This window comes from Lepeophtheirus salmonis, chromosome 1 (assembly GCF_016086655.4).
Source record: "Lepeophtheirus salmonis chromosome 1, UVic_Lsal_1.4, whole genome shotgun sequence".
NCBI classification, from domain to species: Eukaryota; Metazoa; Arthropoda; class Copepoda; order Siphonostomatoida; family Caligidae; genus Lepeophtheirus; species Lepeophtheirus salmonis.
This window is the reverse complement of record NC_052131.2, coordinates 630,611-658,427: the sequence shown is the minus strand read 5'-3', so window position 1 is coordinate 658,427 and position 27,817 is coordinate 630,611. Positions and strand designations below refer to the sequence as shown.

The following is a 27,817-nucleotide window of genomic DNA, read 5'->3' as shown; positions in this document are numbered from 1 at the left end:
TGTAAGTGCATTTGAATTGCACTTAACCACATTTTTGTATAATATCTTTATTTCAAAAAGTATACAAACATACTTTAATACCGATAGTAAAGCATATACGTAGAGCTTATCTTATAAATTTTAGGAATGTAGGATCTCAAAATGTTTATTTTGTTCTATAGATACCATTTTTAAATTTGGATCTATGAATTGTAAAACATATACACGTAACCTAACATATATATTCACGTATACCTAACGTATATTTAAAAAAAAAATATTTTTTTTTAGACAAATTTGTGTTTTGGTTTACAGCTCTTTATTTCAAATTACAAATTTCATTCAACAAAATGGCTATAAAACATATTTGGTAAATTTGTATGAGATTTTTATATTCACTTTTAGAAAAAAGTTATTAAATACAAGTTTTTCGTCTATCTGCTTTTTCGTTGTCGTATCCCAGTTAAATTATTAGACATATATATACAAAAATTTGCAAGTTTGTATGTTTTTTAAGTAGTTAAATCAAAAGAAGAAATTAGGATTTGTATTAGAATATGTAATGATACTTTTTTAGTAGTTTAAATGTGGTCCTACAATGGACCAATATTTTCATTCAATGTGCTTACCTTTGTTCTGAACAAATATGAGGGAATGCCTCGTCACTGGCTTGTAGTAAGTACGCACAAATAATTTTTGGCTGCGTGGGTGACATCAGAGAGTCTATTTGGAAACTCCAGTGTCCTTCCACTCGATTCACTCAGGTAAAAACTGAGACAAAAGATATATTTTATTTGCTCAAAATTGTCTTTAAATCATTTTCATATTTTATTTGCAATATAAGTTGGAGTTTATATCCTCCTGTTGCAATATTTTTGACTTGGGATACGAAATTTTAATTTTATGAAGTTGAAGTGAAGGAAACTCTAATTCTACAACACTCTCTACATAAATAAACTCAGAGCAAAACAATGGAACAATATATTGATTATGATTTTTGGTGGAGTTTTTTTATTTATTTGTCTAATACTACAAAATAAAAAAAAATAAAGGTTAATAGAAATACAAGGTTATACCATAACTCGTGTACAACTGATGTTTAACTTCCACCACGCTTTTAATATTGATGTCATAGTAAATGAGTGGTTGCGTGTTTGTTAAAAATCTGTTTTTCTTCCCCAGTAGTCGGTACTATATATCAAATCGAAAATTCTAGTAATAGTTACGGCATAGGCTATGAGTGGTTGCGTGTTATGTCAAAATCTGCCTATTGTCCAGCAGTCGGTACAATACATCTGATTGAAAATTCTAGCAAGCCCGATTACATGGAGGTATAACCTTACATTTCTATTACCTTGGGTTAATAGATATATTTTGTCTCATTAAAGTTATATTAAACCCATTCTAAAAATGATAAAAAAACGATTTATTATTATTAAAAAAAAAGAACATTATACATTACAAATTATGTCTAATTGATTTTCAATTAGACACATTATGGACTAATTGTTCTTAGGCAAAAACAATCCCTTAAATCAAGCAGGGAAAATAATATTAAAATTCACAATTTAAAAAAATGCAAAAAAATCTGTCTTTTAAATATATTTTAAATGTGTTAAAATCATTTTAAATAAATAAATGAGCAAAAAAAATTCGATAGACACCACTCATGTACAGATGAATGTAAGAATTTATATTTTTACATTTTATTTTTATTTTATTTGAAATTGATGATGTGAAATATAATTTTTTGCACATTTCATCAACCCGTTTAAAGTGATTTTTTGCACGTTCTAAACATGCAAATATGTGTTTAAATAAGGAACAAACAGTGAGAATTACATCCAAGATATTGATTGCCTTAAAATGACAATAAACGTTGCTTAATATAATTTGTGGCAAAATATATATATTTTTTTTATATTAATGAGTAAAGAATGACTGATTATATATTTCTCCATTGCATTTGAATTAACCAATTAAATATTATAAGAGTCATAAAATTAAATTATACATTCAATTAAGAATATTTTTTAAATGAGAGTGAACTATTGAGTTAGATTTGATAGTCATTGATTTCCCCATCTATATTTTGGCCATTTAAGGAAATATGATTGATTTTTTTTCTAATAAATACTGCCTTAACATTAGTTATTTCGTGTTTTATTTGTGTTTCTAAAGGGACACTTTCATTTCCTTCCCAAATGTAAATATTTAATTGAATAGAAATTAAAAAGTTGTTTAAAAAAATAACAACAATTTTTGATGAGATTTTTTCATTAAAGACATTTTTATGCCTATTTTTTTCTATGAGAGTGAAAATGATGTAATGACGTTTCATTAGATATGAGAGAAACAAAAATAACACCAGTTCCAGTCCGTATCAAGAAGGACACAGGCAAGAATGACTCCAAAGTCGATTTTCAATTCTACTCTGAGTCCAATGAGGACTTACACTTAGAACCAGCCTTGTTTCTATCCTTATTTAGTACTGAAGACTACAGGCCCATCAGTCTGGTTTAGCTAAGTCCTGCAAATCAATCATACAAACCTATAAAAGTCGATACATGATGACCCCACTCAACTTTTTTTTTCTTTGTTTAATCAGTAATAATCACCTGTCCCAAAGACCAATAGAACCAACCCTAAGACTGGACCGAACTTAACTGAATAAATAAGGACTCACAGAACACTGCTTAGAGCTCTCGACCAAATCATGAGTGTCATTCATGTGTACAGGCACAAGTGATCACTATATATTTAGTCGTTTTCTCTTCAATAATTATATAATTATCGTAACAGCTTTGGAAAATAAACACTGCTTAGGTATGCATTAAAATTTGTAATTTTTTTTACAACAACCAATGGTAGATTTTGAATGTGTACAAATCTATAAATATCAGTAATACTATTTTTAACCATTTTTAATAAATTTATAAATATTTCGTATGTTATATTGTAGGTATAATTACGTATTTAGATCTAACATATGATATCTAACATCTAAGTTTTGAGTACTTTAATACTAAAAAGACTACATTCCCCCTAGTCCGGTCCTTATCGGTCTTTTATGGTAACTACAACAGTTGACATGAGGTAGTTACCGACAAAGGACCCATGTATTGGTCCTTTGTCGACTATCAAACTTGATGCAAATGAATTCTTTTGTTTTCTTTAAAAATTTGATTCATATTATTTAGATATTTCTTTGCTTGTCTAACCACTTTCGATGTTAAAAGTAAATGTTTGGGGAGTACTAGCTTCAGATTTCTTAATAATGCATTTGCATATGCTGCAACAGAAGGAACTAAAAGACCATACCTAATGGAGACTTGAAGTTGGGTATTGTTTCTCTCTATATGCTGGCTGGCATACTTGAATATTTGGTGTATCATAATAATCCAAATTGCTTCTATAATCACCAAAAATGTAATTTTCTTCTTTTTCTTTGTCCAAAGTAGTTATTCTTTCTTTTTTTTCTCTGTTCGTTTTGCTATTTCATCTTTTCTTTCTTGCCTTTGAACAAATTTCGTATCATTATCTCCACAGGACTGACTTGCTACCTTGTAAATGGATGAAGTTATAATGAGTTTCTTAAAAAGGTTTTGATCCATGTAGAAATGAAATTCATTCTGTGGTATTTTTTTGAAGGATTATTATCATAAAGATCTGATAGATATGTTATATTATTACGAGTCTCTCATTATTCATAATCAACTATGAATCAAAGCTCGTTCCTTTAAATTATTTATATTTGAGTTGTATATTATCCCTAAAAATTTGTGAAGATTGATTGTTATGGGAAAAAAAGAAGAAGAATGGTAAACTTTGTTTGTATACTGACGCATGGTACGTGGACAAAACGTCGAATGAACAAAAAGTAGAATAGACTAAAAAACGAATAGACAAAACGTCGACCACACAAAACGTCGACTGACAGAAGGTTGACCGTAGAATATAAAATGAAGGGCTACTCCAAACATTTCCCACCTGAAATATAACAGTCACCACCGTGTCCCAAAATGAGATGAAACCCACAGCCATTATTTAAGCAACCACTAAGAGCCCCTCACAACCCAAATGTATCCCCGAAATGATTGAGCTGTTTTTTGGGTAGGGACTGGTCCCAAATTAGGATGGAACACACGGTGGGTATTTAAATTTACCCCAGCTCCTGAAATTTGAGATTGTTTCGGGTTTCATCTCATTTTGAGGCCCGGCAGTACCCGAAATAACCCCTAATTTCGAGGTATAAATGGGGGTTTGTAAGGGTACTTTACTGTTATTTTATGTAAGGGAGTGGGGTAAATTTCTCGGGCTGGAAATGCCTGGAGTGAAATGTCGTAGAAACAGTTTTTCATATTTTGAAATGTAATCTTTTCCAGCCGACGTTCTATCGGTTGACATTCTATCGGTCGATGTTTTTACAGTTGACGTTTTGTTTATTCGACGTTTTTTACAGTCGACGTTTTATCCATTCAACATTTTGTTGCTCGACGTTTTGATCTACTACTTTCCGCATATATTATTGTGTTTTTAGAAAATTTACTTTAATTCAATCACGTGTAAAGTGGTAAATAAAATTGTGTTGATAAAAATAAATAAAAAGATCTGACATCTTTTCCAAAAACTCACCAACAAGTTCATCACTAGATCGGTTTTGTACATTTATCTTCTTTACATGGTTTTGAGGACAACTTTTTGCTTGAGGTACTTGATGTTTTCGGAAGGAATACTAACCATCTCTCAAATACTTTTAACATTCCTTGAAATGGTTCCGATGATTTCAAGATGTTCCTTTCTTGAAAATCTTACCCCATTGGGATGTTGATTTTTAAGTTAGAGATAATATCTCATTAAGTCCAGAGCATTCAAGAGGAGATCGCGAGTGTTCCTTGTTCCTGAAGCCAAGATCAGTGCAAATAAGTCATATTTGTTCGGAGTTCAATAACTTATGAGTATATCCTTTGTTTTATAAAATCAATCTCTTACTTCTATAACTACCGTAGTTATGTTCTTTGTTCCTCGAAGTACGCAGTAATTAATTATAACACTGGTAAGACTAAACAACCTTACGAACAATACTGTTACTTTCTTTGAAGGTTTAAATGACTCTACACTATATTTCTTTGATAAGGTCCACAAGTGTTGTGAAAAAAACGATTTTAATAAAGAAAACGATTTTGTTTTATGAAATCAAAAATATTTTTTACGCCCATATTACATAACAAAAAAGAACTATTGCGCATCATTTTTATAACTAACCGGAAGTAGCCCTTCGAATTTTTACTACAGGGAAAAAATAATGCAGATCATTCTTACACATACTAAACCTCAACTCATGGTGGAAAGGATTTTGCACTGGTAACAATTGGTTTCAAAATACACACTCTAGACTGCTTAGGTACATCATCTTACAATGGCTGATAGCCACCTGCCCGGAGGGTAACTATGTGTGCACCAAGGACGGGATTCCCTCTCACACGTATGTCAAGTGTCAAAAGTTCTGTGCAGATAACATGGTTCGATTCTGGTCCAAAGAGATCTGATCCCCTCCTTCCCCAGATTTGAACCCACTGGACATTTCTATATGGGGTACTTTGGAGAGAGAAACCAACAAGACCTCACAACCAAATGTGGACTCACTGAAGTCCTCCACAGTGGTTGTATGGGACATCTTTTTAAGGGAATTTATCATCAACTCCTGCATTGGCTTTAGGAAATGTGAAAACGCATGTTTTGTTAACATTAATTTTTTGCCTATTATTACAAATATACAAATATTGATGTATTTCTAAATCCATCTCTCGAGTCCCCGTTTTTCTGCCCTACCATGTATATCTAGAACTAATGGAGGAATTGATATTTAACATTTAGCATTTCCATTCTTAAGTAGTATCTAAATGCGAAATTAAACATATGTGGTGAACTAGTGAGGTCGTTATGGCTTAGAATGAGACGAAAGAAACGATGCAAGAAGTACAATTGTTGATATATTTATCAAATAAAATGGAAAATTTTCCGTAAAAATCATTGAAAACTTCATCTTATATTTCTTTCAATGAAAACTAAATTCTTTTAAAATAACCCAGACTTTTTTGTGTTGCAGAAATTGAAAAAGAAGATAAACTACTAACAAAATGATCACGTCACGAATAAACACTCTTTTTTCCGAAACTTTTCTTGTTTCGTAAATATATTTGTTTATTCATCAAACATTAGAATAAATATAAGGGTCATCAGATAGAGTTATCATATTTATTATTTGAGATACAGTCAAACCTGTATTAAGTGGTCAGACAAGGGTTACTGAAAAAGCGACTGCATAGTGCATGTGTCATGTTCAAAAGGGCTTTGTATTTTGGAATAATTCAAAAGTTGAATTTTTTTTTAACTTTTTACATTTATGTCTGGGTATAAATTTAAACTTCATAATGAATAATAGTTCACATTATAAATTCGCTGAATTTTATTTATGACAAATATCTAAGCATATTTGTTTGTTCCATCCCTCGAGGGATGGAACTTTAAGTGTGGTAAATATTATTGCAATACAATTTCCTTGCAATTTTTTAAATTCAATCCAATCTTCCAAAAAAAAGATCAAGAGGATTGTTAAGGAGGGCCAGAATAAAAGCTTAGGCCCTCTTAAAATATGGTTGAATACCCTCCCCCTCAGTTTTGCCTGGTGGACGTGTGGGATTGCTAAAAAATAACACCAATATCCCTCAAATACCAAAAAATAGATATAAGCCCTTGGGTTGCATAGGGGACTTGGGGGTAATTCTGTATCCTTAAAAATCACCGTCAATTCATCATCCAAACCAAAAAATAGTTTAAGCTCATGGATCCAAAAAAAACACCACCAATTCATTCAGGAACCCCTCTGGTACTAAAAAACAGTTTGCGCCCTCCGTTGGTAAATTGAGAACCGCATTTTGTCTGTATTTTTACGGCATTTAACTCTTTCTTTTATGGATGCTACGTTACATGAAAATAACGCTATTAATATTTCAATAGTCATATTAATAACTGTTTTTTCTTTAATTTTGTAATGGGTACACTCAATTTTAAATTAGTTTTTGTTTTGTTTTTATGGAAAGGTTAGAGTATCTAACTGATTTCTGTTGAAAATAATTTAACTAATCCTGTGAGTATATTCATTATTGATTTAATTATTAATTTTTAATGTGTTATTGTTCATTATAAATTTTGAAGAAAATACTGGCAATTTTCTCCAAGACAGTCTCCTCAAGAATGATATAAAAATATCTTTAGAAAATAAATAAAAACATATATTCAGGTATCAACTACAACTTTTTAAATATGTTCTACGTAAAAAGCAAGTGCGTATATGAAGCTATGTTGTAGATATTTTGTAATAATTTGTGTGACCGCTGGTCGGTGATTACAGGGGACAGCTTAATACATTTTTTATTGTTTTAAAATTCCTGCGTGGGAACTGAATATGACCACTTAGTGCAATGACACGCTTAAATCAGGTTTGACTGTATATTGATAGAAAAAAGGAAATAACACAAAAACCTATGGTAGTTATTCAGCAAAAATGTCTGGTTGTAAAAAAAAAAAAACGGTGAATGAAGATAAATATAAAATTACCTGTTCCTTAATATAAAAATCTTCTATAAGAAATCAGTAAAAATGTTTAGTCATTACAAGGAAAATATCTTACTCTAATAGTATTCAATTGTAAGTCCTTGAAAAAAAGTTTTTTTTTCTTTTTTTTATTTAAGTTTAATATGTAATTTACTTGAAAAGATGGTATTTTACATAAAAATTAAAGTTTACCTCAGAAATTTCTTGTTTTTATAAATATTTTTTTGTGTTTAATCATGCTAAAATTAAAAACAAATATATACACCAGTTATGAGGAACAAAGAGCCATGAGTCACAACACTATTAGTTTGGAAGGCCACATATCCATCCTAATATGAAATATTTTAATTTGCAAGAAAATGACTTAATGGTTCTACAAACGTCGTTTAAAAGAATTGGAGGCTATAAATATTTTAAAATTAATCAATTTAACAATAAAGATATTTCAAATTTTGCGTTTTTAGTACAGGGATTTAGAATTTTGGTCAAAAAAGCCTATTCTTCAATTATTTTTACAAAAACTAGAAAATTTTATGAATTTATAAAAAAGCCTCCGGACGCCCGTAGGCAGAATGTAAAACTAAGTCAAGTACAGATAAAAGAGAACGATAGGTCAACCTAACATAAAGTTCTTTGTTATTTTTCATGATCAAAATAAATTATGTCTATTTTATTTTTAGATAATTGTTCCGTTAAATAAAGCCTTGAGGGGCGCGATTTGTATATTTGAACTATAATCATAAGTAACCCACCGTTACTTCCCAGGTGTGTTTAGCCACCCCAAAGATATCATTGTATCCATAGATTATTCTCCAACTTCTTTGTAAATTTATAGTTTTCAATATACTTCATGTATTCAATTTTTGAACGGGATGGTATTTGATTAGCTTCTAAGATATTAACAAATTCTAAAAATTACTTTCGAGGTTTCAAAGAATGATTAATTGTACTCTTCATATTAATTCACCTTAACGATGAATATGAAAATTGGAGATCTCTGATTATGTATGACCATGTCTTGTTCGATAATAGTATACTGATTAAGAAATAATTTACATTCTATAAAATTTAACATAATTTTCACCAAATACTAATTTAGACTATGAATTTATAATTATAAAATATAGTTTAAAAAAAAGTATTCAGTTTGTTCACTGATATTTATACAGACTGCATTTTACAACGGTTTCCTATTTTCAATAACAAAATATCGTCACTTGTATAAAGAATGACACCTCAGTTGATAGCAGGACAATGATAAATTTTGAAATGTGTACACAAAAATGATTTAATTAGACTTTTTCTCACGTGAATGAAAAAAGTTGTGAAAAAAAGATAAAAAATAAGTTTCTCACACATTTAATGCCAGACGCTATCATAATCCAGCTGTAGAAAATTGACTTTTTTGAAGGAAAATGTAGTCTCGTATGTCCATATAAAGCCTTCACAAACCTTACTTCTAACAGACTGGCCGACTAACCATACTGTCTTCAAAGTGCAATCCTCCTGTAGAAGCAACTTTATGTGATTTTAGGACATGAAAAGGTGTACTCCCTATTCTACAGATATTAACCACTTGGATTTGTTCATGTAGAGAATGCTTGAAAGAGAAATAAGTTTCCAGAACCAGCAAGGACAACTTATTGTTCCATTTTAAGACATCTAAAAACAAAGTGCAATAATAAACCTTGCGAGACAACTGCAAGGTCACAACAAAGCGTTTGACCAAGATTATCAAGGCCAAGGGAGAATATGTAGATAAATTTTTTTTTCCGTACATAGATCTGGAAGATGTTTTAAAAAACTTTGTAAATCGGGTCATTTAGATTTTTCTAATACTAACAATCCCAAGGGACCTTAAAAACCCACCTTTTAGTATCATATTGTCAAACTAACAAGAAAAAAAAAATTATATTTTTAAAATATCTACTTTAATGTTGGGCCAAACACGTTAGTAGAAACGGTTGACTATTTAAGATTTCTTATTTCAAAATCAAATTATAGAATATTATATAATATATTATGAGATTATCAAGAAACAAAAATGTTATGGATATTTTTTTCCCCTATACGCATATTAGAAATTTTTGCTCAAGGGATAATTTTATAAATACAACTTACAATGTTCATCCAAAATATATATAAAAACCATTTATAAAAAGTTCAAAAGGCCAATATCAGGTTATGTGCTCGTTATCAGGGAACAAGGTCATCAAATAATCCAACTTATTGTCAATGCAGCTTTCAAATATGTACATTAATTTATATCATTGAACTCAATTTGGGATGGGAGTAGAAAAAATACTTACAGTACCGATAAAACGATAGATTATAATTTCTATAATTTATTATAGAACTAAAAAATGCAGATTTTTATAAGTAAAAAAAAAACTAATTTCTATGCATAACCAATCACGTGTAACACTTTTTTCTTTCTAAAAACCTTCAAAAGTCATATGTATCATATTTGATACATGAATTTAGGAATCCTCGATTTGAGCAGTTTGACCATTTTTTGGTTCAAAAACTTCATGCATGCAATAGAAAATAGATAACCAAACATGAATAATTAAATAAATTTCTTACTTTGCATAAGTAAGGATGAAATACAAAGTTATGTCTCTGAGGATCTGTATATTCATAACTTTGTAACTCATGTAATAATAGTATCCTCAGTCACCCAACAATCCAATGTTGTTGATTCAGCTATTTAAGTAATATTGTTTACTTGCTGTAGTAGCCGACATTGCCCAGAGTAATTATTTGTTGGCGAACAAACCAATATATATCTGTAAGAAATCCTCAGTCTTACTTTCCGTTTTTTATAAGCACACTCGCATGTAACTATTGATAGTTGTATCCAAAGGTGAAAATTCAGAATAAAATGGGTATGTTAAAAAAAAGCAATATGGTAACCCTCAAAATTTGAAAAATACTTTTGAAGAGAGAAAGAATCCTTCCCATTATGTTTCATTAGATCAGCTACAATCAGCTGTGAGAAGGGAAAAGGGAGAGAAGGAAATAAACAAGGGTATTGGCTAGAATTACTCCGATATCGATCTCAAATTCTACTCTAAGTCCAACAAGGACTTACAATTATATCTCCTCAACGAATCCATAGGGTCCCACTCCATCTTTTATGAGCACACACGAACGTTCGAATATAATGGAATCAATTTAGGAAAGGATGTTAACTACTCAGGAATTAAATAATAATGATGACTGCTAAGGAAAAGAAAATTCCGTCTTTATACAACTAATTACTAATTAACGGGCCAGCTAAAAAAACACACCGGATTTACATCATTATATAAATATCCAATCATATGTGTTTTGTCCTAAAGAATGAAAGAATAATATTATGAGTTGAGTTTTTATAGAAAAAAAAATCTGTTGAGATGACTGAAAAGTAATTTAGACTTAAGAGCGCTCACTATTAAAAACAATCAAACCAGTGCTAAAAGTTTATTTAAATCTTAACATATACTATAAATGGTACTAGGAAAACTGTCATAGGGAAAATTGTCATTGGAAGATTACCATGGAGAAAATTGGTATAGGTGAAAATTGCCACGGGGAAAATTCCTGTATTTTGATCAAACTTCATGATGAATAACAACACATTATAAACTCGCTTAATATTATTTATGACAAATATCTAAACATATTTGTGTCTTCCATCCCCCAAGGGAATACGTTTAATTGTGAGTAATATTAGTAATTTAATTGTATTTTTTGAAATTCAACCCAATCTTCTAATAAATGGATCGAGAGGATTTTTAAGGAAGGTTAGGTTAGGGCCTCTTAAAGTATGATTCAATCCTTTATTCAATTTTCTTTCTGACAATTTTCCTAACTGGTAGTTTTCTGCATGGCAAACATTCATTGGTAATTTCCCCAGGGCAATTTTCCGTCCACGACTATAATATACATCATAAAGCAATAACAAAAACAATCAGTTCTACTTGTATACATGCACGCACCTTCAATATTTCATTAACCCATCTACAGCACTATTTTTTGTAATATCAAAATACATCAGGGAGTACAACATACAGTGCATCCTATATGCCGTATACACGCGCCTGCAATATTTCATTAACCCGACTACATTGGTATTTCTTGTATCAAAATATGTATATTATATACATCAGGGAGCACTGCATATAGTGCCCCCTTATGCACGCTCGATGTTATAAGCATACGCCTGCAATATTTCATCAATACGACTACATTGGTTTGTCTTATATCAAATCATAGATGGGCCTCATCGAAAAAGTCCTTGTGTTTTTCAAAATGTCTTACAAAAAAATCAAAAAAAACATTTTACTCTCTGTAATAATATTTTCCAAAAATCTAGTGGTGTTATTATAATCAGATACCTTTTGAAAAAAAAAAATGTATACAATATCCTTGAGAGTAGGATGTTTGTATCAATGTACTATGATACATTCAGTCATTCATAATAATCCACTAATTATGGTCATTACTCTTATAAAAGAACTAATGAGTAAATAAAATATTATATTCTAATGAGGGAAAAGTTGTATAATCATTAGAAACATGAACCCAAGAATGTTTTCTGTAGATTTGAAGGACCAATTCAGGATTTGAACATTATGTGCATAAAATATACATCCATAAATAAAGCAATTACTTTAAAAAAGAATAGGTGGTCAAGGTTAGACATCATTTGAGGTGCTTTAATTATGTTTCTTTATATACAAAAAAAAATCATCTTTTTGTTGTTGTTGTTGTAAGAAGTCATTTTTTGAAAGTCATTATAATTACAAGAAGAAAAAAAGGGGAAAACTTATAAAGAATGAACTGTCAATGAAGCAACTAATAAATAAATAATTATGTAAGCAAGGACTTATAAGCTTTCAGCTTGGTCGACTCCAAATCTTGAAGTAATCAAATAAAAAGTAGCATAACTAAATTATGAAAGACGTATTTTTTCTGAATCAAGAAAAAACTACTCAAAACCTATTGTTAATATCTTTAAAAACTATATTTAGCTATAGTTTTGATTCAATATTTCACAAGTAATGACGGCCTCAACATGCCAGCGAACAGATTGGCAGCTCTTGACGATGGAGAACCTTGTGTATGTTGTACAACACTGTCCTGAGGGCAGCTCGGAGTGAATACAAATTTGGACTAGAGTAATAAGTATTAGAAGTAGTATAAAAATAATAGAATTATTTTTATCAAATTGAGTGTGGATTACGTTTCTACTTTTAATTATAATCAATTTTTATGAGCAAATTATTCTTATGAACTCTTTGAACCCGTCGCAAATTGTATATACAGTAGCAAAAAATTGATCATCACAACGAATGAATGATAATTTGATTGATTTTTGTCAAAAGGTCATATCGGGGGGAATATAAGTCTTTTAAATAAAATAAAGGTTCTAATCTATAGTCACAATGATTAGGGATCTTAACAATAAATATAAGACGTATATATATTAAGTTTGAAAAAAAAAAAATTGTATGTTCCGCCCCATTTTTTTAACTAAATATATCTTTTTCATTATTGTTAACATCAGAGGATACGATAAAGTGTTGTAGAGGTGTGGTTTGATTAGTTTAATTTTTTTAATAGTATTGTGTTTGGCCGGTTCAATTGTGAATTATTATACGTCGAGTATGCAGGTCTCAAAGGAAGAAATTCACCATATTTTATTAGAGGGAAGAACGCGTGGAAAGGGACTTAGAAAATTTCTGATTAATTATATACTAAATATTTATGTGCAGAAGAAAGAACATTTGGGTCAAGTAATGAAGATAATTGTTGAATAAAAGCCTCATACAATGTGGATGTCGAAACGTTTTCAGTTCTATTTATATATGAAATGGCTGATAGATTAATATGGAGTTGCACCTAGTATGAAACATACAAAAATCATAAAACAACGTTTCGAAACATATCTTTTAGCCTAAGAAGATATCCTTCACAATGTATTAACTTGACAAGATATCAATTTTGACGAATATAATTTTTTATTCTCCTCCCAGAAAGCACCTTGTTAATTCAATTAAAAGAATGCATTCGTGGAAGTTAGATAGTTTCTTATAGAGTAATATTCATGGAAATCTCAATATTTATTCAAATATTCATCACACTTTTTGATGTTTTAAAATCTTTTTAGGAATAAAAAATATTCAGATAGTTCTAAGTAAATTATTTGATTTAATTATGTTCCTACATATAATAAACAATTTAAATAAAAGGTAAATTCTTAAAAACTATCAATAATCCTATTAATGGTTTTTAAGTGTGTTGAAGAACACACTTGGAGAAATAAATTTAATGTATTTATTTATCAAGTTAAGACAACATGGATTTTATAATTTATATTTGTATTAAAAGTATAAATCGGTTGATTTTCTCTCTACTCACGTGTTTGTTTGTATCAAGGCTACTTATACCTTTAAAAAAAAAAGAATCGTAAACTCATTTGAATCAGTCTTATAATAATATATCACGACTTTTCCAAATAAATATGTAAAAATATAATTGTTAAACAGTCTAAATATGTATTTAGGTATATATATATAAAGTGTCTCAACTAAGTATGGCAATGAAAAACCATTTGAATATATTTATTTTTAATATGAATATGTTAATAACTCACGACAGAACAGTTTCAAATTATCAGGGGAGTACTTTAACATAGGAATATAAAACAACCAAGGACCGCCTACCCAAATAAACATATGGTTCCTTGAACATTAGAGCAATATACTCCAATATAATAGTGTTATATACCCGTACCAAAAGCTATCCCTCCAAAGTAAGATAATGATTACGAAATAGAAAATTGTCCTTTATGAAACAAAACAAGAATAGAAATTGTATTTTATAATGATAAGGTACATTTTTACGAATCAAGAGGCCTCTTAGGGGTGTGGAGAGGATCTAAAACCATAAATTCATACTTGTTGGGAAGGAAAGGTAAACATAAAACCAAGTAGATTTCAATAACGTGGCAAGATTGTAAAAAAGTGATTAAAAAAATATAAATAAATATTCATTTTATAAAGAAAAACGTCATTAAAAGAAATCATTTCACAAAAAGCAATAAAAAACCTTCTAAGAAAGTTCAGTTTAAAAATGAACAAAAACACCATTTGTTAAATATTGTTAGTAAAAATGATTCTTGATTTTTTTTTACTGTTAAACAGCGTTATCAGACGTGTACATTATGATTATAAATTGATGGGGGGATCCCAAACCAACACAAATAACCATATGGTTCCCTAAAATACAAATAGTATAGCATCACTTAAATAAAAACATAAAATCCATCATGGATATTATTCACCATATGTGAATTACATTTAAACATTGACATTACATTTAAAGACCTTTCCGGAAATGTTAGAAAATATAATATTAGGTTCATTAGGTCGGTTTGTTCTTCAACTTTTTTCGAAATAGTGTGGAAAAGCTGTTGTCATGGGGTAAGGAAATGATTGGGCTATGATGTCATTTGTAGTCACACATCTATATATATGTATGTTTGAAAAAAGACACAAATTCTTAATTTAGTCAATATACATTAGAAAGGAGGGTTGGTTGTTATTTTGCATAAAACAACTTGGACAAACTTTTTGAAAAATAGACACATTGAACTGAAATTTTTAAAAGTTTTATTTCGGAAACTCAGGGAGGTACAACAATAAACTTTGTACAATTGAATCACCGTAGCTCATGGACAACGCGCTCGGGAGGAATTATTCTTTTAAACTCAATGTGCGCAGGTTTGTTCATAGAGAATGAAATATTCATTATGTATATGGACTTCAAAAAAGATCCCTTGTTCAGATGGAGCAATTGTAATTCTCCATTTTAGTTGGACTATAAAACTGTGCAATTCAATTTGACTAATTAAAGGAACATAAAAAATATATATATATTTCTCAACAGAAGTTAATTGTGTTAATTTTTTTTGAAGGGGTGCAGGGGCGTCAGTAGGGGAACAGCTGGGGATTATAGACCCCCTCCCCCCCAAAAAAAATAATAATAAGTATTTATTTATTCTCACTAGAAAATGTTATATCCAATTTTTTTTTTTTTTTTTTTCATTTAATTAAGTTTTTCAAATTTTTATCAAAAACATTAAATTATTTGTGAATAGTGATTGATTTTTTTTCGGAAAAATTTAGTATTTAAAATATTTTTCAAACAATTTTATATTTAATCTTTGAAATTTTGATCTGAAAAACTTTTTTTTATTTTGCTCAGCTCTGAATTTTTAAAGAAGTTTTAAGTTTTTCAAAAAATTTCAACTTTTGAGAATTGCTAAAAATTTTTGACATTTTTTCCGAAAAATTCAATATTTGAATTTTTTTTTTTAAATTATATATTTGAAATTTAATTTTAGAAAAATTTCAGTAATTTTTTGAAAAAAGCTATAGATTTTTGAAATTTTTCTCCAATAAATTTAATACTTGAAGTTTTTTTTTTTTTTAATTTTATATTTAATTTTTTTTTTGCACAAAATGCTTTTTTTTCTATACAGCTCTCGATTTTTGAAACTTTTTCTTCAAAAAACTTAATACTTGAAATTGTTTCCATTGTATTTTGAAAAAAAATCCCCAAAGTTTAATTTTTTGTGAATAGCTGTGGATTTTTTTAGATTTTTTTTCCAAAAAATTAAATTTCTCTTTTTACTTTAATTCTTCAATTTTTATTTGTTTTTTTGTCACCCGGTACGTGAGTCATTTACATTTCCTTACGTTATTTTCCCTTTTTAATCCATAGAGTATCTTTAGAAATGAACTATAGCAATACGTTTAATATTAAAAATAATTGTATGTATCAAATAAAGAAACATGTTTTATTTTAATCCTAATTGACTAAATAAATTATTTTTGGCATTTACAATCTTCAATTGAGATCTGCCACCTATAAATGATGACACCGTAGAGCAATGAAATTTCGCAGTGATTAATTTCTTACTACATGACAGCTTTTACGCACTAACCGTAATATATACTCGAAAGAAGTTAAATATTCAAACCCCCCTAATCTACTATGAACATACATCAATATCAAGTGTTTGAATGTAATTTAATATAATACATACGGTCTCTACGTAGTGTATATCTTTACATGTTATTTGTTTTAAATTATGTATAAAAAAATTACATCTTTTCAAGGATGAGTTATTCATCATAACTGCTTCTATTTATTTTGTATATATATTTTTTTTACCTAGAAGTGTCTGACCCTTCAACTGCCAAGGTAAAATGAAAATTTGTAAAAATAATGTGTGTACCAGGAATTGATTTTTTGTATTTTTTGGAAACCAGGTAGACACTACTAATTTAAATTTGGGCTCGGATAGAACCCAGTCTTTACCCAGGTTTTTTAATAAACTAGAGTAATTGTCGACTATATTGCCTTAATTACACACAACCTTAAAATATACAAACTAACTATAATATCTGACATTGCCTGATGTTATAAGGCGTCAATGAACAGACTTAGGTTAAATAAAATAGAAGATAACTCCCCAAGAAATCCTCTCTGTAGCTTTCTGTTTTCATGAGCCCTTTCAAAGGTAGTTATTCAATAATTAAATGTAGTCTCCTCAAGAATTAAGGAATATTATTGACAGCTCCAGATTTATTTTTATTTTTTTGCAATGACGTAATTAGAACACTCCGTGATTGAGTTTTATCTACACACGCTCGTTGCTACACCTCATCTAAAAATCAAATTTTTTATTATATATATATATCCTTTTCTCATTTATTTTATTTTTTAATACACACTTGTTTGCATTGTTCTCCTTTAGATCAAGTATCTACGCAGTCCTAAGGTACAAATATACATACAAACAGATAAACGGTGCTTTATTAATATAGATAACGAAGTTACTGATGAGTAATGATGTCCAAATTATGCAAATAAGACTTATTTGCATTTTGGGCTCGTGTATGCATTTTTTTTTTTTACTTTTTATTTTGCATTTCCACGCCATTTTGAGGGTATAAATATTCAGTTATCAGAGTAAATGGAGGGTAGAGTTCGAGTATTAGAGGAGGAAAAGAAGAAGACGAAAGGATAAATCCATTGGCGCCATTAATTACAAAGGGAAAACTACTCGAATATTCAAAAATATATTATACACATCTTTTCACCATAGCTATTCAGATTCTTTTACAATCCGTTTTTTCTCTATAAATATAAACTGACATCCCAATATATTTACATTCATTCAAAGGGATAGAACATATTTTTAAATTGACCATGCCTAAAATAGCGAATCCCTCTGTGCTCATTAACGAGCTCTATGGTAAAAAGACTTATGTGCCTGAAACAAAGTATTTGCTTTGGAAACTTAACAAATTTCAGCAATAAAGCCATCAGTCTTCTAGAATAGCATGGACAGTGAGCCAGGCCCAAAAAGAATGTAGATTTAAACAACAAAGGAGACAAAGCTACACCCAAGGTGATCAACGTCATCCCCTCAAACAATAACTGTGAGGACGTCTTCAATACTGACCTAGTAAAGGCCTTGGTCTCCGCTAATATCCCCCTTGTCAAGAGCAACAACAGGGAGTTCAAAGACTTCTTGGAGAAGTACTCTAAAAAGACGATGACTAACTGCACCACCATGAGCAAGGCAATGGAGAAAACAAGTAAGGAGGTAGGGGGCAAAATCAAGATTTTCAATAAGTGTGCCCACCGTAACTTGGAGTTTGCTGCCTCTAGCAATATTCCACTCACTCCAGAGCTAGTTCTTACAAGGTAGGAAACATAGCTCGAAACAGCCTTCCTCTACAGCGAAAAATTTAGGGTCATCAAAGAGTTGAGAATATATTCTTCTTACTTTTTTTTTTTTTACATTACAACTTTTTTTTATTTAGATAAATAAACTTTAAAAAGCCATTTCCTTTAAAATCTAATTTCGCCATTATAATGCAAGAACAGTTCAAGAATATATAAAATATAACGTATAAACGTCCCGTGTATTCTCTTGGCCGTATTTCTTTCATTTGTAACAAATATAACAAAATGAACAAGTTCAGGAGGTAACACCGACAAAAGACTAAAATTAAGTGTTTACTTAATATGAATTGTTAACTTAATGTAACTAGTATTAGTATTTACATATATTTATATAATATTCAAATCTTACTAAGAAAGAGAATGACTTAATTTAAAATTTCTTTGAATACATACATAAAAGTTTAAAAAATGTAAAATCTTGATACAACCCAAGCTTTTTTAGTGTTAAGTATTTAAATCCATGTTATTTGCAAATGGATTCATAGAACAGTCGTAGGTCAAACTTTATTTTTATGGTTTTACATATATTTACACTTATGAATAAGAGTATGAACCATTTTTTGACTTCTCTTAATATTTGATATCAGTTGTTAACATGGACCCATATGTGGAAACGATGCTTAGGAAGAATTATATAAAAGAAAAAATAGGGGCACTTATAATTGGTAAAAACATTTTTATATGGTTTTTGATGAATTAATTGTGATAAATTCATAAGTTATCTTATAAAGACATTTATAGACTTCTTCCCGTCTGCCTATCTTTGACGTATAGCCTTGAAAACTGCTGAATTGATTTTATTATGCAATTTCCTTATAACATTGCAATGAACAAGACTACCACAGTCCCCTTGCATATTTTGAGCGTCTTTAAGCACAACTTTTTTATTCAATTTTGATACTTTTATAAGAACTTACTTTACAAAAAAAGAGCCTTATAAAATTCAAAACGTTTATGAAATTTGGAAGTATCTAGCTTAAAAAATGGCTGTGTAGACCCAAACCTAGAATCATTTTTTTGAATAAGGATTCACATCAGAAGAGAGTATGATAAATATTATTATATCATAGAATCATAATTGTCTCGTCCAGCATTTCTCAAACTTGTTCCTTCAGGGCACTTTTCCAACGTGCATAAAATATGTCTTCTCCCTTGCTCTTTGTAATATATAATGTATTTTCGCGCGTTTAAATGATCAAACAATATGATGCAAACTCCAGTCACGCTGACCTCGGTGGGATATTGACATGAAACATTATTCACAATGGGTACTTGAGATTATTATACTTATTAGATACCTAAATAATTATTTTTTGTCAGAATCCTTGACACTGTCAGGGGGGCACCCAATTGTGCCGCTGGCCCACTTTGAATAATACAGGTCTAGTTTATAGTCTCACACAGCCAAGGCTACTGATTTATTTTGTCCCAAGCGCCAGGGAGTATAAAAGCCCAACAACTTTGGACTATATTAATTTTCATAGCAAACACAAAGAGCATAAACTGTATAATTATTGTATTTACAGATGGTCTAAAGACACCCTTGCGTTTAGAGCAAAAAAAAGTTGCCCTGTGTTAAAATAAAATTAGTAAAAATTCTAAAACAATGGAACTAAATCGTTTAATAAAACTATCCATTCAATTTTAAATAAAATATATGATGTGGGAGACCGTTGGGATCAGTTAGTCTTTTCAAAATGGTAATGACCTTCAAAATTTGGTAACGATTAAACTTTGCAAAATTATTATTTTTGAGTCTTGTAGCCTTTTAATATCATATATATATTTTTTAAACTTTAAGCAGCAAGACTTCTTCTTTGAATGAACTAGACATAAATAAGATCCACAATTTCATTTCTGTATATAAAACTACCACAAACCTTGCAATTAACATTTTTTTATAAATTATCTTACTTTAATTATAAGCATGTTATTGACATATATACATATTTGGATAATTAGCTTGAGGGGTTTTTTCCAAAAAGAAAAGAAACACACGGCATTCATTCTTAGTTATGTTTATAAAGTCATTGATGAAGTACTTATTGAGTGTTTTTCATGACATAACAAATTGTATTCTAAAAGAAAAGTGAAGTCATGTTAGAGGAAATATAATGGATGATTAATTAAGTTAATAAGAAAAATTAACAAAAAAGAAAAAATTTATAGGAAAAATCATAAAAATTAATAATGCTTTCAAAATGAAGAAAACTAAATCGTTAAGGGTATATTATGTATAGATAAGTAAATTCGACATATTTGTAAGTGTGCAAGGATACAATTGTACAATTCGCTTTTCAACCAAATGAAGGTCTTGGAATGTCCGCAGGGTGAAACCCACAATTATAATTGTTATTTAAGCCGTAGAATACGAAAATGACCATAATTACTTTCAAATTCTAAAGGTTTGGCCTTTAAATTTTTCTTTTAAATCAAGTTTTAAGGGTATACCTACGATTCAGTAACATATTTTGACATGAAATAACTATATAAATCAAAATCAAAGTAATTAACAAATTGATAAAAATATTCAGCATTTAAAAAATAATTTATTTATAATGTTAGCTTGATTAAAATTAATAAAAAATGTATATAACCACTAAAAAATCGAGTAATATGAAAGAATTTATTTAGAAGCTAATATATTTTTTATTTTTTCTTCAAATGCTCTATATCCTAGCTGAAGTAACAGAATATACATTACATTTCATTTTTTTTTTTTAAATTGTCTTTAAAAAAGTTCGAATTTGATTTATTTTTGGTCAATATAGTTTTTAATATTTATTAAGAAATTTAATAAAATAAGCTGGTTTTGTTGCCTAAATATATATTTCATTAATATTTCGGAGATTTTATTTATATATACCTATTGATTAATTAATTTTTTTTTAATATGAACCCTCTATAAGCTTGTTTTAAGCCACTTATATCTAAATTATTTTTTCTTAGGGGAAATAGTTTAAGGTGAATGTACTGGGCACAGAGAGGATTGTGATTTAGTATGCTGAAATGTTGTTTAAGATGTCAATATCTTGAAATTTTTTAGAATTTCTTTAATATGTTGCATCAGGTGTACTAGGAGTCAATCCTTGGGCTGAAGATAAGCTCGTGGAAGAATAATATCCCATTAACTTGTACTAATTGGGTGATGTACTTCAAAAGTTTCTTGTATCAATCATGAATTCCTAAATTTGAGATAATGTAATGTTCGGAGAAAATGTCTTCTGTAACAAGTGCAATTGGTCTCGTACTGTTGATTCAATTTTTTTTTATCTATAATACTGATAAGTGATCTATAAATCAAGAATCTTGCTATATCTTAATGTGCCTTAAACTAGGGATGTACCGATACCAAATTTTCAGCTGTTTCCGATGCCATCTTTATGGACGATTCCAATACCTATTCCTTATTGTGTATGAAGGAATTTCATAAACAAATAAAACATAGCTTACTTTTTTTAATGTTTAACTTGTTATTAATTATGTTAGAAAAAAATTACATAAATTTATAATTCATTTTTAGTATTTAATTTTCACAAGTCAGGAGTCAATTAATCTCTGGCTGGCTCATATGAGGGAGTTTGACGCCCATACTTTGTTACATATTTAATGTCAGCCTCCTCGCCCTCAGCCTTTGGTCTAATTTCAACTGCGTCAGGACCAAAAATAAAAATACTGCGACAATAACAATGTTTTTTTACAATTATATGCTTGCCCTATGAATTGAAATTGGAGCACTTGTTCATATAAATAATTGGTAGTAGGTCAAAACGTCGACCGATAAAATGTTTAATGGACAAAATGTCAAATAGATAAAACGTCGAATGGACAAAACTTGGACCGTAAAAAACGTCTACCAAAAGAACGTCGACCAGAAATATTAAATTTCAAAATATAAAAAACTGTTTCTACGTCATTTCACTCCAGACATTTCCAGCCCAAGATATTTACCCTACCACTCACCCTACATAAGCAAACAGTAAGGAACTCTCACAAATCTATCTTTATACTGCGAAATTTGGAGCCATTTCGGGTACTGCAGGGCCTCAAAATGAGATGGAACCCGCAACAGTCTCAAATTTCGGAGGCCCTTTCGGGGCTTAAATGGAGGTGTGGTAAATTTAAATAGTGGCGATCATTTTCATCTCATTTTGGGATCAGGTCGTACCCGATGACAGCTCAAACATTCGAGTGGTGCATATGGGTTGTGAGGGGCTCTTTGTGGTTGCTTAAATAATGCGGGTAGGTTTCACCCCATTTTGGGACACGGCGGTGACTGAAAACACCCACCACATGTAAAAGGGGGATTGGGAAGGCCCTTACTGGTAAATTATATAGAAATGGTGCTGCTAGGATATGTTTTAAGCGGGAAATGTCTGAATAGGATATATTGCAACACCATTTGGAGTAGCCCTTTATTTTATATTCTACGGTCGACCTTCTGTGAGTCAAAGTTTTGTCTGGTCGAACTTTTGTCTATTCGACGTTATGTCCATTCGACGTTTTTTCGGTCGACGTTCTGTTGGTTGATTTTTTGTCTACGCAGCTAAATATTTATGCATAAGTATCGGTGAAGTCGCCCTTATTGAGCCGATTCTGATACTTCAAAGAAGGTCGATTCTTCCCTTTTCCAATACCGATTCTGATGCATCGGGATATCCGTACTCCAAACTATTATTTACTAAAAGATAATAATTCATCACCTCTTATGGGTCTAGTTATTTATTCTTCAAAAAATATAGGTAAAATATTCAAACACGTAGTTAACAAACATATTCGTACAAATATGCTGTCATCTTCTGTTAAACTTTGGCATGCCAGAGTCAAACCAGCTCCAAGTAATTGAGTCTAAAACAAAAACTGTTGCAACTGTTCTCCATCTCCTCTACGCATTAATATTCATGTTGGTACATGAAATAAATTATCATACATTTTGATAATTTTTTCCTTTTTGCAAAATCTTGTAGCAAGCATTAACTTAACATTATTAATCTCAAGTATATAAAATGTCTTTGAGGTGAGAGTTAAATCATCTATTCACTCTATAATTACGTCTGCATATTATATCGTATGTTATAATATGTAATAATTTTCATTAGTCATTTTTTGCGCATTACATACCTGTATATATTAGTCTAAAATATATATCATTAAATGGGATTATTTTATATTTACCTAGTTATGAATGTAGAAATTTGGATTTTTACAAGTTTCAAATAGTAAAAGACATAACACGTGGGCTGAAAAGTCCAGGGCAAAAAATACTGTTCAATCTAAGTAATGGCTTGAAAAATGTTACGGGGACTCCACTTCAAAAAGCAAATTAAAAAAGCCAATTTTGAATCAAATAAAATATTTTTTTATTAAGCCCGTTACTTTTCAGCCCGATTACCGGGTATTTTTTCACAACTGTTTCAAACTATTTACGTAGATAATATATTTGCCTAATTTATATTAATAATTAATAGTTAAAAGTCTATGAATGTTTCGGTCCTGTCATGTCTGATTTTAAGAACTCAAATTAGATTGGCCTTCCCATAGAACAATCTTTGATAAATAACGTCATCATGGATAACTACCAGTGACGCCATCATAAATCAACCTTTCATTATATATATATATAAGTGAATAGGCTTAAATTAAAAATGTTGTCAAAATATTCATGTGTTTTAAAGATACTTAAAGTTTTACAAAACTAATTTATATTGTTGACTAAGATACCTTACTATAATATCAGTAAAATGATGCCTTCTAAAGAGTTCTTTTAAATTTGGGACGTTTTTCAAGGATGAGTACGAGACGAGGGACGAAATTTCAAGTCATATATAAAGAACATATACAATCATAATTACAACCAGAACTCAATGCTGGTTTTAGGATAAAAACTTCATACAAGTGCCTAAGTAAACTTATCTAATTAATTAAAAATTAAACTTTTTTCCATGAATTACAATTCCTATCTGAATTACTATTTTATTTAATCTACTTATAACATAATCCGGTACTAGGAAAACTGCCCTGGGGGAAAATGGCTAGAGGAAAATTGCCACAGAGGAAAATTGCCGGTTAGGAAAGCTACTGAGAGATCATTTCTGTATTTTGTTCAAACTTCATGATGAATAACAATACATTATAAATTCGCTTAATATTATTTATGAACAATATCATTTTTTCAATTCAATCCAATCTTCTATCAAATGGATCGAGAGGACTGTTAAGGAGAGAGGGAATAAATAGCTTAGGGCCTTCTAAAAAATGGTTGAAACCCTTCCCCCTCAGATTGGACTGGGGGTAATGTGGGATTGCTAAATATCACCGCCAATACATTCAAGGATCCCCTCTAATACCAAAAAAGAGTCCCAATCCCCTTCCTTACCAATCCTTTCGATCCATTTCCTAGAACATTGGACTAAATTTTAAAAATTGCCAGGAAATTGTATTTCAATCATATTAATCACTCTTGAAAATACTCCCTTGGGAGGATGGAACAAACAAATATGTTTAAGTATTTGTCATAAGTAATATTAAGCGAATTTATAATGTGCTGTTATTAATCATGAAGTTTGAAAAAAATACGGGCAATTTTGTCCCACGCAGTTTTCCTAGTTGGCAAATTTATCTAGGGCAATCTTCCACGGACAATTTTCCCCAAGGAAGTTTTCCACGTATGCATAATTCCTTTAGCTAACCATTATTTGCCAGATAGATAAAATAACCCTTAAAATCCAACTGGTTTAATTTACCCATTTTTAAATTTAATTGTTTGTCCTACATCTCCTTTTAGTGACAATTTCACTTTAATTTGTGACATTGTTTGTAACTTTATATAGATTTTAAAGAAACACAAGTTTTTTTTATTTCATTAGACTAACATTATATTCTAGATACATACAAACATAACACATAATACCAATGGGTCCAATGGACCCATTAAAAGCTTATACACTTATCTAAAAAACTTAAAACCTATTATAAAATAAGTAGAGTAATTTAATTTTCCATTTGACAACGAAAGAGGGTTAAATAAATCAATTTTTTTGTGCAAGTAAACTACGCAAGCTAATTTCAATATTATTTCTTCAGTATGAAATCATCTACTCACATAAAAAAAAGAATATGGTATTAGAACGCATTTTCTTTCTATTGGCCATGCTTTGCTAAGAAAGTCACCTTGTTATGACACCCATTTCTTAAATGAATGCATACAAAATTGTAGAAGACTAAATATTGGTAGAATAAACCCAGGATGTTTTATACCTACTCTAGATTGTTTGGTATTTTAAGGGCTAATTTTGAACATTTTTTATTTATCTATAGATGAATTTGCTCATCTATTCCCCATTTGACGTTCTGCGTGTATAAGTTTGGAACAAACCGTGGGACATTTTTTGTAAATCTTAGTTTTGAATATGAAGTGATAGATCTACTTAATTTCTTGATTTTAGAAGAAAATTCTATAAATCAGTGTTGTAGCCACCGGACAAATACGGAGGGAGGGACCATGCCCCGGTTATTTTTTCAGTAGTAGTATTTATCAATCGTATTAATAGGGAATCATTTGAAGTCTCTCAGGCCGTCGACCCAATAAAAAAAACTATGATTAGGGTGATGTGAATGCTAAACTATGTTATTATTATATCATTAGGAAGAGTCATGTTTTATAATATTGGATACTTTGACGTGAATCAAAATAAATATTATTGGTTTATTAGAATAAGCAACCTCAAGACGTGATAGTTTAGATAAGGATTTTATCATCCAACGTTAAACTGCAATTTTTTAAAGTTGTATCAAACGTTTTTGGGGACAAACAATGATACTATATGTACTTTTTCAGATGTTTTTGTCAGTTGTCTCTCTAAAGTTATGAAAATAAATGGATATGAATTATTTATACCTCTGTGTATATCCGTAGATGCTTTAGCATGCCAAAATTTCAAATAACTTCCTTAAGTTTTTTTCAATCTTTCCTATTGACTATTTTGAAAAAAGAGGCTTCGTATACACAAAGTTCTTAGTATACATATATGTATATATTTTAATGTTCATTTAATGTTTGATCAGACGGAGTTTGAGTATTTAAGTAATGGTAAACATTCGAGCTTTATAATTACCTTAACACTTCTATTTTTTTTTCTAGTAAGAAATCGGAAGGGTTATATTTTATTTAATGTTTTTATTAGGGGGGTCAAAGACCTGGACCAGGAGGAGTTAAGAAAACAGCCAAGACCCATCTTCTCAAGTCCACGAGTGACCATGCAAGTGATCTCAGACTTTCCTTTCCAATACTGTTATCATTATTATTAAATTCTTGAAGACAGAACATCTAAATAAGAGTAAAAACCAGTGTGTTTGTGATCATTAATGACAAAGAGTAAAACCAAGGATTGAATTGGGAGTAAGTCCTCGTGTCCTTGAAATGGTCAGAAAAAGTCAATTTTCGGTTTCTTTACGGTTTTACTTACTGACAGATCATATTTCATGCAACTTTTTATATATTAATTTATCTAGGAGAGACTTTGAATCGAACCAACGCACATTGAGTTCAAAATCAGATACCCACTTGAAAATACACTCCAGGTCCAGTGGCTACATCTCTCCAAGCAAACATACGAGGGCCACCTTGAAAAGTCCGTGCAAAGTTCGAGAGATGGTACTAATGGCGCATATCAAGATTATGCTTAGTTAATAGCATCTCTTGGAAGAACGAACTCCAACTTTCAGTCGGATTGGTCTATTTTTTTCTGTTTGACATTCGTTTGAATCGAGAAAGTGGAGTGATTTTCAAAAAATGGACCAAAAAGAATTTCGTGTCTTAATTAAACATTACTTTATCACAGACAAAACGATTCAGGAGACTAAAAAGAAGCTTGATCAACATTATAAGGACTCGGCACCTTCGATTAGAATAGTTTTTAAGTGGTTTCAAAAAAACTTAAAGTAACCATGAGCTGGTGTAGTGACGTGATGAAAATGACTTTTTTTGGGGGGCCAACCGATCAGCGTTTTTTTTGCTACTCGATTTTCAAATGGTCCAATTACGATATCCGAGAGATGGCGCGTATCGAGGTTTGGTTATTAGCATCTTATAGAAGAACACAAACCATCTTTCAGTCAGATTGGTGTATTCCTTTCTGTTTGACATTCGTTTGAATCGAGAAAGTGGAGTTATTTTCAAAAAATGGACCAAAAAGAATTTCATTACTTTATCACAGACAAAACGATTCAGGAGACTAAAAAGAAGCTTGATCAACATTATAAGGACTCGGCACCTTCGATTAGAACAGTTTATAAGTGGTTTCAAAAAAACTTAAAGTAACCATATGGGCACAAGTGATGCGGAACGTTCTGGACGCACTGCTGGCCTTAATAATCTAAAATCATTGATAAAATCCATGACAGATGAGTA

At 30.2% G+C, this 27,817-nt stretch overlaps 1 long non-coding RNA gene across 1 annotated transcript; it reads right to left on the bottom strand.

Moving 5' to 3' along the window:
* Positions 1-281: 281 nt before the first annotated feature.
* On the bottom strand, positions 282-5,131 carry LOC121120804 (uncharacterized). The gene is made up of 3 exons (XR_005865219.2): positions 4,972-5,131; positions 4,615-4,880; positions 282-3,542 (listed from the first exon to the last, which is right to left on the bottom strand). It is a non-coding gene; the product is annotated as an uncharacterized lncRNA (long non-coding RNA).
* Between the last annotated feature and the right edge of the window lie 22,686 nt (positions 5,132-27,817).